Source organism: Triturus cristatus, chromosome 5_1, assembly GCF_964204655.1.
Source record: "Triturus cristatus chromosome 5_1, aTriCri1.1, whole genome shotgun sequence".
Lineage (NCBI taxonomy): Eukaryota > Metazoa > Chordata > Amphibia > Caudata > Salamandridae > Triturus > Triturus cristatus.
Genome location: NC_140587.1, coordinates 512,861,660 through 512,876,395, shown reverse-complemented (window position 1 = coordinate 512,876,395; position 14,736 = coordinate 512,861,660).

Below are 14,736 nucleotides of genomic sequence, written 5' to 3'. Positions count from 1 at the left end.
TCAGTCTGGCTTTTATTATACCCCACCACTTTCAAAGATTAATAGCTGATGGTAACTACTTTGGGCCACAATCCAGTACATCTTTTCTTTTAAACCTTCAATCCACCTCAGACAGCAATCAACCCTATGTAAATCAGGTTTGATCCTGTACCAATTGGAAACTCCCAACCCAAAGTCACAGGCCAGGTACCCAATGAACAGGAAGGGTTGTGTGTTTCAAACCATGTGTAAAGGCTGTATGTTTCAAGCCACGGAATACCAAAAATGTGTACATAATTAGATTATGCAATTAAATCAAAGGAAACTATTTCCTTATAAGATCCCAGATACATTGATAATGGCAGATTTATTTCTTTACCTGGACCTCAAGAAATTGCTGATCCATCCACCATCTAAATGTACTCTGTCACACCTTTAGATTTAATTGGTATCAGTTGCTTTTGAGTCCATTCTCTGTCAACCTACATCCCAGAGGCTCTGCAGTCAAACAAGGCTGGAACCTGAATAATAATTCCAGTGTCTGAAAATTGCTGTAACTGTAGAAAAAACATTCTGGAATCCGAGACACCAGGGACTTCTGTAGATACAGCGCATTCCTGCCCTTTTCATTTGATGCAAGCCAGCACAGCAAGAAGGCTTGCTGCGCTGACGTGCGTCAAAATATTGTAAAACTATTGTAAAAGAGGCCCAGAATTTTTCACCTAGCTCTTGTCATTTGGCCCAGTGATTCTCTACCTAACACTCAAAGCACCCACTGACATGTTTAGAGCAGGTTATGTAGGTATAGAATGGTGAGAGAGGAAGTGAAATCCTTTTTGGTGGTGTACCAGCTCAGAGTTATTGGTAATTTATGTCACCTCTATTGATTGCTATATTTCGAACGGAGACATATTTTACATGGATGCAATGTCAGATAAGGACTTTTGCTCTGTATTTATTTTTATGTTATGTGTACTCCCTTGTGTATATTCCAGGCCTTTGAAATAATCTAACATACTTGGCCCTGTTAGTCCTGAAGGAATTAGCTCCACAGTCAACACTTATGAACACATTACATGGTCTGTTACTACTGGACCTACCTGGACAACTTCTCTGCTGCAATGTTCTCACTTATTCTACTATTCGCATCCTGCTGAGTTATTTAGATGTCTCTGGGCTGGTGAGCAGTCTAAATATCGACGTTTTAATATCGAGGTACCTCAATATCGAGTAAAAAATATCTAATGTAAAAAATATCAAAATAGATAATATGATGTAAAAAATATCGTTTTTTTTTTTTTAATTATATGTCGATGTAAGTGATATCGTTAGTAAGAATATCGACATGTAAAAATATCGTTATTGTATGTTTAGTTAATATTTTTAAGTTGTTTGTTTGTATAAATTGTTGAAATGTATATAATATGAAAAATATTTATATTGTTTTAGGGGCGGGATGTTGGGTTATAGGGGATAAGGGTGGGGAGTGTTTTAAAAATATTGATTAATTTTGTAATATTTTTTAAAATGTAATTAGAAAATTTGAATTACATTTTGAAATTTATATTTAATTTTAGGAGCGGGATGTTGGGTTACAGGGGATAAGGGTGGGAAGGGTTTTAAAAATGTATATTTATTTTGGAATATTTTATAACATTTATTTAGAATTGTTGAATGTAATTTCGAATTTTATATTTAATTTTAGGAGCTGGGTTACAGGGGATAAGCGTGGGAAGTGTTTTAAAATTTTGTTTTTCTTTTGGAATATTTTATAAAATTTATTTAGAAATTAGGAATTAAAATGTGTTTTTTATATTTTATTTTAGGAGTGGGATGTTGGGTTATAGGGGATGAGGGTGGGGAGTGTTTTAAAAATGTTTAATAATTTAGGAATAATTTTTAACATTTATTTTGAAATTTATAATTAAATTTTGCATTTTATATTTAATTTTAGAAGCGGGATGTTGGGTTATGGGGATAAGGGTGGGGAGTGTTTTAAAAATGTTTAAAATTTTTGGAATATTTTATAAAATTTATTTAGAAATTTTGATTTAGATTTTTAATTTTATATTTAATTTTAGGAGTGGGATGTTGGGTTATAGGGGATAAGGGTGGGGAGTGTTTTAAAAATGTTTTATTACATTGGAATATTTAATAAAATTTATTTAGAAATTTTGAATTAAATTTTGAATATTATATTTAAATTTAGGAGTTGAATGTTGGGTTATAGGGGATAAGGATGGGGAGTGTTTTAAACATGTTTATTTTGGAATATTTTATAAAATGAAGTTAGAAATAAGAATGAAATTTCGAATTTAATATTTATTTTTACAAGTGTGATGTTGGGTTATAGTGGATAAGGGTGGGGTGTGTTTAAATATTTTTCTTTTGTTGTAATATTTTATAAAATGTATTTCCAAAATTTAACTTAATGTTGATTTGTATATTTTATTTTATGAGATGGATGTTGGGTTATAGGGCATAAGGGTGGGGAGTGTTTTAAAAAAGTATTTAAAATTTGTAATATGAAGTAATTTTTTTTTTATAAAAGTATATTCAAATTTTTAATATTTTTATAAAAATCGGATTGGGGGGTTGGATTTGTAGAGGATAAGGGTGGGGATTGTTTTATGAAAAAACTGGAATAATGATTAACAAAAAACTTTTTTTTTATATATTTATATTTATATATTTATATTGCACCTACCCTAATTAAATACATATTGGAGTGGGAATAGTAAATTAATTAAGATCAGTGTACATGATCTAGTCTAATTAAATATATTTAGTAGTTGGAATAGTAAATTAATTAAGTTCAGTGTCCAGCACCTACCCTAATTAAATATAGATTGGAGTGAGAATAGTAAATTAATTAAGTTTAGTGTCCTGCACTTATCTTAATTACATATAGAGTGGAGTGGGAATAGTAAATTAATTAAGTTCAGTGTCCAGCACCTACCCTAAATAAATATATTTTGGAGTGGGAATAGTACATTAATTAAGTTCAGGGTCCAGCACCTACCCTAATTAAATATAGATTGGAGTGAGAATAGTAAATTAATTAAGTTCAGTGTTTAGCAATTATGTTAATTAAATATAGACTGGAGTGGGAATATTAAATTAATTAAGTTCAGTGTCCCGCACCTACCTTAATTAAATATATTTTGGAGTGGGAATAGTAAATTAATTAAGTTCAGTGTCCAGCAGCTACCCTAATTCAATATAGATTGGAGTGAGAATAGTAAATTAATTAAGCTCAGTGTCCAGCACTTATCTTAATTAAATATAGACTGGAGTGGGAATAGTAAATTAATTAAGTTCAGTGTCCAGCACCTACCCTAATTAAATTTATTTTGGAGTGGGAATAGTAAATTAATTAAGTTCAGTGTCCAGCACCTACCCTAATTAAATATATTTTGGAGTGGGAATAGTAAATTAATTAAGTTCAGTGTCCAGCTCCTACCCTAATTAAATATAGATTGGAGTGGGAATAGTAAATTAATTAAGTTCAGTGTCCAGCACTTATCTTAATTAAATATAGAGCGGAGTGGGAATAGTAAATTAATTAAGTTCAGTGTCCAGCACCTACCCTAATTAAATATATTTTGGAGTGGGAATAGTAAATTAATTAAGTTCAGGGTCCAGCACCTACCCTAATTAAATATAGATTGGAGTGAGAATAGTAAATTAATTAAGTTCAGTGTTTAGCACTTATGTTAATTAAATATAGACTGGAGTGGGAATAGGCACCTACCCTAATTAAATATATTTTGGAGTGGGAATAGTAAATTAATTAAGTTCAGTGTCCAGCAGCTACCCTAATTCAATATAGATTGGAGTGAAAATAGTAAGTTAATTTAGTTCAGTGTCCAGCACTTATCTTAATTAAATATAGACTGGAGTGGGAATAGTAAATTAATTAAGTTCAGTGTCCAGCATCTACCCTAATTAAATATATTTTGGAGTGGGAATAGTAAATTAATTAAGTTCAGTGTCCAGCTCCTACCCTAATTAAATATAGATTGGAGTGGGAATAGTAAATTAATTAAGTTCAGTGTCCAGCAGCTACCCTAATTCAATATAGATTGGAGTGAGAATAGTCAATTAATTAAGTTCAGTGTCCAGCACTTATCTTAATTAAATATAGACTGGAGGGGGAATAGTAAATTAATTAAGTTCAGTGTCCAGCACCTACCCTAATTAAATTTATTTTGGAGTGGGAATAGTAAATTAATTAAGTTCAGTGTCCAGCACCTACCCTAATTAAATATATTTTGGCGTGGGAATAGTAAATTAATTAAGTTCAGTGTCCAGCACTTAACTTAATTAAATATAGAGTGGAGTGGGAATAGTAAATTAATTAAGTTCAGTGTCCAGCACCTACCCTAATTAAATATATTTTGGAGTGGGAATAGTAAATTAATTAAGTTCAGGGTCCAGCACCTACCCTGATTAAAGATAGATTGGAGTGAGAATAGTAAATTAATTAAGTTCAGTGTTTAGCACTTATGTTAATTAAATATAGAGTGGAGTGGGAATAGTAAATTAATTACGTTCAGTGTCCAGCAGCTACCCTAATTCAATATAGATTGGAGTGAGAATAGTAAATTAATTAAGTTCAGTGTCCAGCACTTATCTTAATTAAATATAGACTGGAGTGGGAATAGTAAATTAATTAAGTTCAGTGTCCAGCACCTACCCTAATTAAATATAGATTGGAGTGAGAATAGTAAATTAATTAAGTTCAGTGTCCAGCACTTATCTAAATTTAATATAGACTGGAGTGGGAATAGTAAGTTAATTAAGTTCAGTGTCCAGTACTTATCTTCATTAAATATAGACTGTATTGGGAATAGTAAATTAATTAAGTTCAGTGTCCAGCACCTACCCTAATTAAATATATTTTGGAGTGGGAAAAGTAAATTAATTAAGTTCAGTGTCCAGCACCTACCATAATTAAATATAGATTGGAGTGAGAATAGTCAATTAATTAAGTTCAGTGTCTAGCACTTATGTTGATTTAATATAGACTGGAGTGGGAATAGTAAATTAATTAAGTTCAGTGTCCAGCACCTACCCTAATTAAATATATTTTGGAGTCGGAATAGTAAATTAATTAACTTCAGTGTCTAGCAGTTTTTCGAATTAAATATAGACTGGAGTGAGAATAGTAAATTAATTAAGTTAAGTGTGTAGTGGGAGTAGTAAATTAATTAAGTTTGTTAAACAGCAGTTATTATCATTAAATATAGAGTTGAATAGGAACAGTTAAATTAGTTTGTTTTAATTTACAATAATTCTGTAGATTTTAGTTTTTATTGGATAAAATATAGAAGTCACATCAGAATGCAAATTGAAATTTTTTGTATTAAATAGTGCAAATGAAAATATGATTTTTTTTATAGTTGTTGGAAGGTATATTCATTACAGAGAATATAGGTGCCGATTCCGATCCTGGAAAAATTTCCCCCGTCCGAATTGAGTCTGGACTTTTTTTCGTCCGAATCGTACAAGTAGTGTACAAACTGCCAAGTACGATTCGCATGGGAAAAACTCCATACGAATCACATCGGGAACATTTCCCCACACGTCCTCGGGTCGGAAATTGTGTCCGACACATCCCCGGACGATTCACCATACGAATCGGAAAAATGAAGTCCGACCGCGCAAGTACGATCACTCCCGTCCTTTCGATTTTACAACTGTATGGAAAAAACACCGTACGGACCGAACTCCTATAGCAACCATGGAGACAAGTGCATGGAGACACCCCACCACAGACCCCGCATGTACGCGCAAAAACGCCCCCCGGCCGCGGATGTACGTGCCGAACCCCCACCAGTGTATGCATGGAGCGTACCCCCACCCGTGTATGCATGGAGCGTACCAACTCCCCACCCGTGTATGTATGGACCGTACCCCCAGCCCCCCTGTATGTACGGACCGTACCTCCACCCGTGTATGCATGGAGCGTACCAACTCCCCGCCCGTGTATGTATGGACCGTACCCCCACCCCACCCGTGTATGTACGGACCGTACCCCCACCCGTGTATGCATGGAGCGTACCCACTCCCCACCCGTGTATGTACAGACCCTACACCCAGCCCCCCCTGTATGTACAGTGCGAAACACCACCACCGATGGACTGTGCGGACCAACACCCGTCCCGTGTACGTACGCAACCTACCCCAGGCCCACACACCAGCACTCTCACCCAACATCGGGCATGTAAGAGTCGTACTAAGCCATAGCAAAGGACAGCACTGTACAACCACATGGCCCATGTACGCACCGTACAGACGCAAAAAACACTCCTACTGAACCAGGACAAACCAAAAAAACACAAGGAGAGTCAATTCAAGGCACACAATACCACAAAACATTTCCAACAAGGCCAAATACATCCTATACACTGACCTGCAACTGACAAACAGCTAAACAGAGGCCCAAACCACTACCACTCCTTATAACACACCCACCCAAAGTTCAAACACAGCCACACCCACAAATGGACCAATAAAAAGGCCCAACACACACAAACCATGATCCTTTGCAACAGATGCACTGCTGCCAGACCCCAGAGACAACGCACTGCACCATACTTCAACCATCAATACACCTTACACTTGCACTCGTTCACACAACCACCATCACAAACACACCCTCATCACATTCACAAACACACACCTGCACAACCACACCCACACACCCACAACCATCCATACCCACACCCCCACAACCATCCACACCCACACCCCACACCATGCCCACCAACAAGAATCCAAAGTTCACAAAGGTCGAGCTGGAGGTCCTTGTCGACAAAATCCTCAGAGTCGAGCTACAGCTCTTTGAAACATTGGTCAGACGGACCAGCATATCAGAAAAATCAGACATGTGGCAGAGGATAGTCAATTCCGTGAATGCTGTTGGGGCCACCAGAAGGACCAGGCATGAGTGCCAAGCCAGGTGGTACGATCTGCGGAGGACGGTCCGCCGCAAAATGACGGACGAGCACAACCAGGCCAACATCACTGGAGGAGGTCCGTCCCGCAGACCGGTACACTACCATCCCTGGGAGGAGAAGGTGATGGCCACGCTGCCGCCGTTGGGAGTAGACGGACTAGAAGGAGTCAGAGAGCCTGGTGAGTACACAAACAACTCACCTCACATGGGGGGAACGCCATATACAACCCAAATACCAATCATGCACGCAACCCCCCCAAAGACAGCACAACCACACTCCAAAAACACACACGTGCCATTAGCGCCTCCATGCCCCATGCCCCAAGCAAGGCCATGCCAAGTCACAGGCCACACAAAACACCAACACAAGACAGGATGTCCCCGATGCCGGGAGGGTGGGCCTCAAAACTAACATAGAGCAACTCTGAAGCACACAACAATGCCCTCAGCCCATATGGCTCAGGGCACAGCCATACAAACATTGTGTCTCCACACAGTACTGTTTTGCCTGCTAATGGTGGCCGCGTTGCAGGACGACATGGGTATGAAGGCACAATTTGCACTTAACAGCAGCTAATGAAGACGCAGCACACTGAAAGAGTGTCAGCACACACCGCCACAGCAGCAGCGCAGACTCAGACACTCCGCCCAATGGGTGCCGGCAGAGAAGAAACAAACCCACATGAACAAGCCAATGGCCTTTGAAAGACCTGCAAACTGTGTGTGCCCAGGAAGCTGGGCTGAGGTGACAGAGGGTGACACACAGAGGGAGGGAGAGGGGCAGAGAGAGGGACAGAGACAGAGGTGGACACAGGGAGACAGACAGAGGGAGGGAGGAGGCTGACAGAGGGAGGGAGAAGGGGAGACGGACAGAGGGAGGAGGCTGATAGAGGGAGGGAGAAAGGGAGATAGAGGGAGACGGACAGAGGGAGGAGGCTGATAGAGGGAGGGAGAAAGGGAGGCAGAGGGAGACGGACAGAGGGAGGCGGCTGACAGAGGGAGGGAGAAAGAGAGACGGACAGAGGGAGGAGGCTGACAGAGGGAGGGAGAAAGGGAGACGGACAGAGGGAGGAGGCTGACAGAGGGAGGGAGAAAGGGAGATAGAGGGAGACGGACAGAGGGAGGAGGCTGATAGAGGGAGGGAGAAAGGGAGACGGACAGAGGGAGGAGGCTGACAGAGGGAGGAAGAAAGGGAGACAGAGGGAGACCAAATCACCCTTGGGTGGTGTGGCCATGTCCGCTCGTCAGCAGGTGGACTGTGTGCATGTAGACAAGGTTTTGCAGTGCGTGAACCCCCCCTGCAACCTTTGATGAACACTAGGCCATGTGTCAATCGGTGCACGAATACATCCGTGCTGCAGGCACAAACAGAACCTTACACCCAGTATACCCACCCACTGTGTTTGTCAGAACCCTGTCTCAAATTGTTAAGTTACCTACCTGCATTCTCAAATAGCATGGAAAATACAACATTTGGCCACGTACAGTGCAACACGTAAGGCGGCTCTGCATGGCTTGCTACGCCCGCTCACTACACTGCTGACTGCGTTCCCAAAAGATGCATCAACTAAGATTGTGTCACACATAGGTAAAGTGTCGAAAGCTGTGGCCAAGGGAAATACCCATGCACAAGTGCACTGTGAGAGGAATGCTAGCCAAATCCAACCACCCAGAGGAACTGTGCCAAATCAAAAATGAATGAAACATGGATGTCGCATGTAACACAATTAACACTGCCTCTCTCACACACAGGTCAACGTCGTCGATCTCCCCCCAACACTGGGGGGGAAGACTCACAGGACCAGGCTCTGCGTGAAGAGGACCCCACCGGCAGCGACGACTCTCACCACTCCGTGGATGACCCAGACCAACCTGGCCCCTCTGGTGTCCAACCACCTGCAGCACCTGCGTCAGGTACAACTGTGCCAACCACCACCCCCAATCCTGCCACATCCCAGGAGACACCCAGGAGCCCTGCCCGCACACAACAACACAGCCAGTCTGTCCAGGAGGGACAAGGTTCTCCGGGCACCCAGGAGGAGGCAGGCGACACCGCAAATGCCATCCCTCAGGGATCCCGAAGACCTGATGTGCCCACAACGGCAGGCCAGGCGCAAGTGGGCAGGGGTGGTGGGAGTGGAGGACGGCGGAGGCGCGAACCTGCCCAGTTGGCTCACACGTCACACGTCAGAAACATCCTGGACGCATACCGGCGTGACTCCAGAGGCATCGACCAGGTAGTGGGGACCCTCAATGAGATGAAGACCATGCAGGTCGAGCATCATGCCAGGATGGAGGCAAGACTGGATGAGCTCCTGGCGGTGCACAGGGACGTGAGCCAATCACTCCGTCAGATCGCCCAAAGCCTGGCAAACCCTCCCTGTGCCACCAGGCGTAGAGCAGCACCAGAAACAGGGAGGGAGGAGGAGGAGGATTCATCTGACGGAGTGTCCCTGGCATCGTCAAGGCCTGCTTCTGAGGGTCCCCGCAGGAAGGTGGGTCATCCACGAAAAAGACCGTGAGAGTCAGCGGAACATCACCATCTCCCAGGTCACCTGGCCTGGCACCTGGCCCTCTGGCCCAACAGCAGCACAGCAGCTAAGGACATTCTCTGCCACATGGCCTTGCTGGTCACTGTCTGACCAATGTTGACAAAGACTGGGGCACAGACTCTGATGACTTTCAATGGCAAGGACACCAACTCCCCCTGTGAACTTTGGATTCTACACTCCCGCCAAGCACCTCTTGTCACCCCCCCAAACACGTACCCCAGCACAAATAAAAATCATCACAATCACAAGATGATGCCGTCATTTTGCATTATTCCACTACATGTGTGTGTTGTAAAGTCAAACCATGCCTGATTTCTGAAGTAACTCCAAACATCCATACCCTGGGGTCTGAGTCTGGCACAGGACACACATGGGTCACAATGTACCATCCAAGACAGACATGGAGCACCATACTCACCCGTGATGGGCCCAACCAGCTGAGGGGGTGCCCGCACAACTGTGCCTACAGACCTATTTAGAAGAGCAACAGTCATGCGCAGAGGTCAGGGATCCTGTGGACTGTCCTGGGGTGGGAGTCCCAGGTATGTGTAGACACATGGCAGAACCATGTCCTGCATGCTTGAGTCAGGTGGATGTGGAGAATGGTGGGCCAGCCAAGGTTGGATGCATGGAGATGGCACAATTGGGTGTTGGATCACAGTGCCACAAGGTTGTGTTGTGGTTGTGGGCTGCATCCTGAGTGTGTGCGTGGATTGAGAAGGTCATCCTGCAGCTGGCAGTGATCCACTCCCCCATCTCTGTTTGACGTTGATGTGGCCTGGTCGCCGGATGTAGTAGCAGAGCTGTGCAGATGCACCCTGGATGTGGACAAGTATCATGGGATTTCTAACGCACATGTCCGTAGAGTGCAGGGTAGGATTAGACACGGATGTCGTAGTTGACCTGGGGGATGGTCTCCCTCTTGCCTTGAGGTGGATGGAACTGGGGATCTTGTGCATAATGCAGAGTGTGCTGCCGCATGAGGCACAGATACTGCTGATAAGCATAGCACATGTCAGCAAGCAACCCATGATGAACACCAGCTCGTTTGCGTGGACACTGGGTGCCCTTGCTGCAGGGCCTGCAGCAGCATGCGCCATGTCAAGGAAACAATGCCACAAGTAGCACACAAAGACAAGGATCTCAGGAAGGAACTATGCAAAAGGTGTATGTCAAGGAAGGAATGTCTGGTTCAACATGGCACACACACACACAATGGATTCACATGCAGCACAGTGGCCGTCCTGGAGACTGACATGCCACAATACCTACACAGCCATGGACATCATGCACAAGACAGAATCTAATCCCTGACAAACAGCTTGCATCTTGCTACTCTACACATAGACTCATATGCACCATCTCTGAGAACAATGCCAGACATGCCGCATGCACAGTGGCAACAGACCACCATTGACAGAGATGAGGCACCTTGGAGGCAGAGGGACACCTTTATTACTCATGTGTGTCGGAATGCTAATGCAACTCTGTCAACACATACACAGGTCATGTGGATGAACACGTGGGACCAACACTGGCACCCCCCTTACCACCACAGATGCTGGAAATCCATAGCAATGGCACACAAGTGACGGGTTACAGCTAAATACCCCCTGCTGCTCACGGAGAGGCTGCTATACACCATTGAGGCCCTAATGGGGATTTCACACACCATGTCAACCCGGTGCAACCCGTATGTTTCCGAGGGCAGTGTTACACACATTGATGGCTCCATCACAATCCACAATCCCATTACAGATGACTGTCACCAAGTCTGACCATCAATTCAGGTGAATTCTGCTCCATGTCATGTGCCCCATGGTGATTCTACATGTATGTAAAGTATCCAAACATGAACAGGAGCAGTGCACACATATTCAAAACAAATACCACTCCCAAAAAGCCGTGTTGCATCCCTTACCCGAAGGCGATTTTCAAACTTGTCCGTGCATGTAACGCTGATTCAGCACATGTTGCTGTGTTCATGAGGAATAGCAGGAGCACAACAATGCCACCAGCAGACAGCATGCGCAAGTACCTGTGGATGGGAGACACACCAGAAGTCAGCCAAAAGAAGCACATCCGCATGCATGTGCATGTACTCCACACATATTAGGTTGTCAACATGCTAGGTGACAATGATTACTCTGGAAAAACATTCTTCTATTGCACCATCACTCGAGTGACACATCCAAACACACCTCTGACTCACTTGGAAGACATGCAGATGGACACACACATTGCAACACTTGCCACACACAGCCCAATGCGGCAACACTCAGACACTGGAACTCACCACTAAGCAAAGAAGTCGCGTATGAGCCGACTCCGCATGTCCTCTACCGCCTCCTCCTCCTCCACATCACTTGCGTCGTGACCAAGCCCTTCATCCTCCACGGGTGGATGGTCCTGCTCATCTGGTCCCTATCACTATGGTGGTGCTGGCGTATGCGTACGCCATAGTGATACGGACCGTACACGCGTGTGTAGGGTCCCTATCACTATGGTGGTGCTCGCGTACGTGTACGCCATAGTAGTCCGGACCGTACACACGCACGTGTAGGGTCGGTCCCTATCACTATGGCGTACGCATACGCCAGCACCACCATAGTGATGGGGACCGTACACACGCGTGTACGGTCCGTTGCAATGCATTTGGGGTGCCCTAGGGCTGTGGAACGCACCGTACCTGTGTTGTGACATCGGATTGACATAGGGGACACATGAGGGACAACTATAGGGGCCTAAATGCATGCTGGTTGTCATGGAGACCGAGTTTGAGGTTTGAATTTTGCATCATGTGGCCAGCAGAAGTCGGTTGGAGACAATTTACTTTGTTGCAATGTGGTTGTGTTTTTTTTTTTTTTTTGTGACCTCTTGGACTCCACCATCCTGATGTCTCTGCCATACATTAGATGTTCTGTCTGTTTCTATAAGTTATGAGATAGACTATTTGGTTGTTGAGCATTGAGCTGCTCAGGTTCAAAGATTTTACAGTTGTCGCTTTCTAAGAGAAATTTCCTTTCTTAGCGAACGCGTTGGTTCTAGGTGTGCTCGATTCATTGTCGGCACACTTTTTGCACGGTGTCTCTCATTATCGACATGTCAGTTCCGCGCTATGATACCACATTTGGTCTGCGCGGAAGCAAGCTTCATTGCGAGGTATGCACATGCGCGGGGTTCAGCGTGCGCTCTTTAGCCTTGCGCACGAGGCTTCTCTAGTGGTACACTAACTTGAGCATGCGCATTAACCTGAACGGAGTTGCTTCCGTATAATAGTAACCACATGGGACTAATTAACTACGTCAATCAAATCAGATTTAAAGGCTGGCTCGACCGCGGTTCGGTCACCTCCGGCAGCAGGCTCACGCTGCCTGGCAGTACCGACGGACAGGTAGGACCGCTGCTATGGTCTCTGAGAGCCCCCTCCTTGTTTTTCTGTTGTTTTGTTTCTTTTTGGTGTGTTTTTTTGCCCTTTTGGTTACACGGACATTGGGAGCTCTGTATTCTGTCTTTGGGTTTGGTGACTGACTTTCCATAATGAGGGGATTTCAAATGGGGACATGATCGTTCCATCACCTCATTGGGGCAAAAAGAGATATATATTTGTTGCTGATTCAAATACTGAGGGAGACGATGTCTCTTATGTCTCTGTAGCCATCAGCTTTGTATCTTTTCATCAATTTAGTTACACACAAGTGTTGCCGGAGTTATGTTGTCTCCAGTTGTTTTTAATAGGTCTTTTCTCTTGAGGATCTTTTATGGGTTGTCAGTTCACATGCAGGTGTCCTGGTTCATATAGGCACTCTCTGCATTGAAGTAGTTGGCACACCTATGGACTCTCAACCCAGCTCGCTCTTTTTCTTTCTATTATAGAGCGGTGCTCCCTTCCTGAGCGGTTGCCAGGGATAGGTGAGGTCTCACACCCAGCTATTGCGGGTAAGAGTTTTTCTATTGCTTATGGGTTCACCTTCACAGGTCCACTGTCTTGCATTTTTTCTATATACCTCAGCATTAAGACTTGGCTGACAATTATTATGTGTTTCTTTTTGTCATCCTTGTAGGTCTGATGAAATAATTCTCTCACTGGAACACCAAAAATTTCTTTTGGTTTCTGTGGACTATATCCTTTTATAATTAATTGGTTGTTTTTCACGTTTTTTCACAGCAGCAGCATATGTTTAGGTCCTGATGAAAGCCTGATCCAACCATAGATCAACACGGCTGAAACATGTTGACCCCTTGTCATCACACCACAGCGGTTTAAATCCATACCGTGTGTGCATTGCTATTTTAAACCTGACATTAGGCATTCTTTGATTAAACTGATTTCTACAGCCTAATAGCCAGTTTTAACATTCATTCACGTTCATACACTTGGTAGTTTTTTCTTTTGCGCTGCGCTCTCACTCACACATTAGACTCATCATTAGTGGGTTTAGGACACCCACAGACTCCATTAAAACATCCCTGAGCTCCTCCCTCACAGTGAGAGAGTTGTAGCCCTCAAAGGAACTAGGTGTTTCCTTTGGGAGGAGAGTCCCTATGATGAAGCATATCACCTTTGGTGAGTGAGGGATTACGTCCTTAAAGGGATCTGCCCTTAGGTGACCCCATGAGTACTTTTTCATTTTCATTTTTGTTTATTGATACATCCTTAATTTAGGAGTACGATTGTTTCACGTATACTATTGGTATGTGAATAGACCCTAGGATTTCTTGGTATGTACTAAGTTGGTTAGGGGATATAATCCGTAGTGGTCTTTAAAATTTGTCCCTTGAACCCCCTTTCCTTGAACTGTTGTAGTTTGTGAGCAATGTGGTTGTTGACATTACATCATGCTCAATTTTAAGACCATGCAAAGCCTGTCACTGGGGTAGTTTTAAAATGATTGGACGACACGTAGGATGCAAATGTGACTGAGCCAATCACTCTGTACTCCTGTAAATGAAACAGGCCAGCAAGGAAGATATAAGGCAGCCAGGTCCCTTGAGAGAGCACTTGCCTGCACATCCTTGCATTCCACAACACTGCTGCTGCTTGTGATTCCTCTGGCACCATGTCCAGGTCTGTGGAGAGGGCCCAGCCATTCACCATGGAGGAGAATATGGCGTTGGTGGATGTGATCCTCCCACAGTACACCATGCTGTATGGTCGACCAGGGGAGCAGGTGAGTGCAGACTCCACTAGCTTAAACTGTGCCCCTTTTTGTGACTGTGACTTCTGGCATTGTGTCCAGG